This window comes from Protobothrops mucrosquamatus, unplaced genomic scaffold (genome assembly GCF_001527695.2).
Source record: "Protobothrops mucrosquamatus isolate PMUCROS unplaced genomic scaffold, P.Mucros_1.0 scaffold1592, whole genome shotgun sequence".
Taxonomy (NCBI): Eukaryota; Metazoa; Chordata; class Lepidosauria; order Squamata; family Viperidae; genus Protobothrops; species Protobothrops mucrosquamatus.
In genome coordinates, this window is record NW_015387755.1 from 121,416 (window position 1) to 126,949 (window position 5,534).

Consider the following 5,534-nt stretch of genomic DNA (forward strand, 5'->3'; position numbering starts at 1 on the left):
GTTATGATTTGGCTAAGCATCAGTGACCCATAACATTAGCAGCCAAACAAGTGCATGCCAATATCAGGATGCAGGCTCCTGATGGTCTTGAAAACAACTCTAAGATCTTGAAAACAACTCTCTCTACATGGACTGAATTGATATGGGTGGATTCACAGATGACCACTTGAAGAATCCCAGTTACAGAAATGTCAGATACAGATAACAGTTATAGATAACTTCTCAAGGTGGAGCAGTAAATTACTTGTGAGTGTCATATGAATAACTGGGCGAAAATGTAGGAGTCATAGGAGAGTTATGAATAGTGCCTAATAAAAAAGTGAGAATACTTGTCCATATCATCTATCAAAAAATTAATCCAAGGAAACATCTGCTGTATGAACTCTTGCTTTTCTCAAGCCAAACTGTGAACTTTCACAGGCTTCTGTTTCATCCATAAAAATAGGGCTTAGTGAACCAGTCAACAGTGCATCTTTTTTACTATTAATACACAGACTGCTCAAGCTTGCGGCACTTATCTAAAAATAGTCTTCACACTCTTGTCATTTTACTTTTACTGCTAGTTGATGTAGCTCTTAATGGAGGTGATGGGGCAAAATGCAGTTTTTTATGGTCTTTTACCCATGATTAAAATAATGTATGGACAGTTCTGCAAGTAACAATTTAACATTTCCTTTCAAGGAGCCAAATCAAATCAAATTTGAATATGGGTTCACTATTTAGGTAGAGATGGGTTTAAATGGCAGTTTATTGTAGAATTTTTGCAGAAAAAGGCAAATGGCAGGGGTTTTGCATCATATCCCTCTCTTAAGATTAACTTAATTGTGACAATCCATGAAATTTCATGCTGCAGAAGGATGACTGCACGGTAAAAAAATATTCATAAACATGCATTGCTGCTCAATTTTCTTAACTTATTAAATCAAGATAAGAATTGATCCATAAAATCTATCTAAATTTCTTTTTTCCTTCAATGAAATGTACTTTAGAAATCGAATGAGAATTGGGAGAAAAAATGCAGGGTGATTTCTTTGCCTGCTATTAATTGTAATTTGTCACTAGGGTGCATGAGCACAGATCAGTTTGTGATGTCACAAACTGCTTTTCTTTCTGATAAGACTGATTTGATTTTTGGTAATTAAAAAAGTCTTGGTTGCATTTCAGACACTAGATGCTTCAGATCGATGATTTATTTACCAAATCACTAGCAAATGTCAAAAACAATTATTCCTCAAAGTGAATTGGATGCCTGTGTTTCATCATTTTCTTTCATTCATTTTGTGCATCCTTGTTTGGTGAAAATTAATTGACCTGGCATGAAACAAATTTGGGCAAAGAAAAAAAAATGCTGATGACAGAAGTAAAAAGAGGAGAAAACAGCCTCAACAAAATTGCTATTTGCATGATATCTTAGCAGGCTGATGGTCCAGCTCAATCTTTTCTGAGTGACTAACTTCCTTCCATTCTCTTTATTGAACAAAAGTGATCTTCTGAGTGTATAGAAACAAGTAAGAACAGCAAGAACCAGACAAAGGAGAGTATAGCATGATGATCCAAAATGAATGAAAAAAGACAGAATGAGGGGAAAAAAAGGTTCCTAGGATATATCATACCCACTTCATAGGATTGTTGTGGGGAAAATAGGAACAGGAGGAATATTAGGTAGCTTTTCTGCCATGAGTTCTTTATAAAAATAATAAAGGTAGGAAAACAAACAAACAAATATCTGCCATCCTAGTTTGCTCCATTGAGCCACCAACAATTTCAGGCAGGAAGAGCTGGCACCATCACTCTCTGTTTATCTAGAGTCCACCATTTAGAACCTCTATCCATGTTTACCTGCTATTTAAGGGGAAAGTGATGGCTTCTGGTTGATGCAGACTCAAGAGATGATGCCTGATTTGCCCTCTGCCTTTTTTTAAAATATTTTTTTATTTTTTAAACCAACAAAACAAAACAAAACATAACACACATACACACACAGTGTATACTCCTTTTTTTAACAGCAATTTCGTAACGGTAATCTTCTATTATTTACTTCCCCCCCTTATTCTTCTTTAGATATATTTGTCCTTGTTGTCCTGTTGTTTTTTATTTGCATTTTTCTTCCTTCATACTATACATCATACTAAGAATAATACATATTATTATTACTATACATTATTATACACACAATTTCCACTTTTGACCTTTCCACATTTATTCTCCTCTATTATTTCTAGTCTCCAACCAGTCATATCACTTGTTCCATATTAGATAGTACTCTGTGTCTTCCTTTTCTTTTATCTCTTTTGTTAATTTGTCCATCTCAGCACAGTCCAGGATTTTTCTTATCACTTCTTCCTCTGATGGTATATTCTCATTTTTCCAGAAGTGTGCGTATGCTATTCTTGCTGCCATTGTTATATGTAGAATTAAGTACCGTATTTCTTTACTATATTTTCTGTTTAAAATATCCAGCAAAAAGATCTCTGGTTTCCAGTCTATGGGTTGGTCTATTATTTCTTCAATCCATCTTCTTATTTTCGTCCAGTATTTTTTCGCAACTGGGCATGTCCACCATAAATGATAATATGTTCCATGTACTTTTTTACATTTCCAACATGTTGGCGAATTTACTTGGTTCTAGGCAAGACCTTGCTTATCCTACCTACTTGACATACAGAAAGTTCCCATTCAAAACTCAGCAGAATTTTTTAATAATATTGTTCTTTCCCTGATCTCTTTACTTTTCCATTAGGCTTTTTTTTATTCTTTTCTTTTTAAGAATCAGTCGATGAGCCAGTAGGATTTAGCAACAGCAGAATGTCCTCAAGAGGTCAATGGTAGCCTCCCATTAGTACTGAATTCCTTGCAAACTGGTGCCAAAGAAGACAGGCTTTTCTTTTATTTCTTTTATTTATTTATCAAATTTATTTCCTGCCCATCTCACAGTTCACTTTGTTAAATTGTTTTTTGAATTAAGCTGCCGGAAGTTCATAATAGAAGCACCTGATGCAGATATGCGCTCAGATGCATTAGAGCTGCTTTCATTTCTACTTTTCACTAGTTTCAGTAGAGACTGTGAAGATCTGGTAACTACTATAGTTGGGCTGATCATTAATCTGGTGGAAAGCATATGAATGAAGCACACGTTCCCTTGTTTTTTAAAATGTCCTTCTTTCAGAAACAGCTGAACTGTAAGGTGAACACTTGGTTGGAATGTGCAAGAAGTAGAAATAAGATCTTCCAAAAATGGCAGAGAAAAAAACGATAACAAAAATAATGGTCTGGCATGATTAAGGACAAAACCATATGTTACATGTTGTTTGGGGTTTATCATGTGTTATTATTATACAGTGCAAGGCCTAAGGCTAGAGTTTCTCCCTCTTGATATTTTAGCTATTTTTTCCACCAAAAATAAAACATTAAAAGAGTGTTGATTGGAGAAAAGATATGAGTGCACGAAGAATAAAAATAATCTTGAAGATGTGTTGACTTCCTTGGAAAAAAAGTGAGGGGAAGAACTAAGAGGTATTTCTTTCTCTCTTTTCATGATCTTGTCATGCATTGGTAGCTACTTAAAACCCAAAAATCAATCCGGAAAACTTAATTGTACGAAAAAGACACAAATTTCCACTGAAAATAACAGAAGAAAGCTACAGAATTCTATCCTAAAAGTGAAGCAGCATAGAAATATTTCTGCAATTTCTGGGATGTAGCTTTTAAAATCCTCTTTCAAAGTTATATGGAAATGACAGTTCCTCCAAAGAAATCTTTATGGGGCTTTATGCAGATAAATCCTACTTGTTGTTTTCAGCTTCTTTAGGGTTACTATAAAGACTTTGCATAGCATATCATAGATTCAGGTGAACAAATCTGATATTAAGATCTCTTCTCTAGTTTGTTCTTCTCTTTTATTCTTCAGAATGAACATTGTGCCACCTCCCATCTAAATATGCAATAGGATGATGCCTAAAACAGAATGGTGATGAGTTTAGGAAGATACCATTTTGATGTGCTTATGCTCAGTTATTAACTGGCTTAAAAAAAACCCCTAATGGAAAAGTATTATTTTGTTGTGATGGTGGCAAGTACTAGTTATTATTATTATTAACAAATAACAACTAAAAATAAGCCCTTGTACCCAGAAAGCACTCCCAAATGGCAGTTCAAGGCTAGATAGACTTATTGGGAGAATCCAGATACAATTATGATGTAGTCAGAGAACACGTTTAAAGAAACCATGAATTATCACAAAGTATTAACAAGGTCACAGAAAGAGGACAGCTGATACTAGGTCACCATGTGTTGACCCGGAATCAGGGGAAAGCATAGATTGAAAATATGTGCAGATGGCCCCACTATCTTTGGATACTTGCAGAGTCATGGATGCAGAGTCATGGAAGGTCAGCAAGGAAAACACCCAATGTCCCAAGTCACCGGAGGACGTGCAGTGTCTTTAGGGAAGCATCCAAAAGGAATATTTTTAGCTATTTTTGGTTTCTCCTTTCTTATCTATGGGGTGCCAGCCTTTCTGGGTGCAGCCTTTATCTTATGTGTGCCAGCTTTGCTTGGTGGATTGCTTATGTAATCAAAAAGTATAAATATAGGGATTTCCTGTCATTCAGGGCTTTTCTCTCTTTTAGAGGGGCCCGTCTTTGTTCAGCTGAATAAAAACATAAAGTTTAAACGCAACTTCTGGTTTCCTGTATTTCTTTATCAAGCAACACCTCAGATCCTGAAAAACACATGCTTCACATTAGAAACTAAGTTTCTGTATTGCACTAAGCCAAAATGTGATTGTTTTGTTGTAATAATGAATCCAATTTTTATATTAAAAAAATGACATAAGAAGCATGATGAAAGAAGCTATGGTTTAATATCGTGTGGACTCCAGTCTACAATAAAGTAAAGCTGTACTGGGGTATCTCTAGTAGAAACAGTGTTGACCTTGGCCAGCTCATATACAGATAGTCCTCATTTAACGATGGTAAGTTGGATCAGAATTTCCATTGTTAAGTGATGTGATCATGAACTGTGACATCATGTGACCACATCACTTAGTAAGAGCAATCCTGGCAGTCCCTGTAGCTATTGTTAAGTGACAATTGTGGTCATTAAGGGAGAATCTTCTTGTGGCTTCCTGCTGGCTTCCCATAAGCAAAGCTAGTGGGCAAGCCAGCAGAAAGTTGCAAGTCCTAGACAGCTAGCAAATAGGCCTGTACATACGGTAGGTAAGTGGCTGCCAAAAGATGGGGGAGGGTGCAGAGGGGGCTTCAGAGGGGTACATAAGTGACTTCAGGCTTAGGAGTGGGTGCTGTCTGAATGGGGGAGACTTCCCTGAATGACTGGAAACCTTCCCTGCTGCTTGTTTCACCACTGACTTTGTTTGTGGGAAGCCAGCAGGGAAGATTGCAAATGGTGATAATATGATATGGGCACTGGAACTGTTGCAAGTGGAAGCCACTTGTCAAGTCTCTAGATTGCAGTCACATGACACGGAGGGGAGTAACAGCTGGAACTTCAACTCATTCATCAGTGCTGCAAATTTG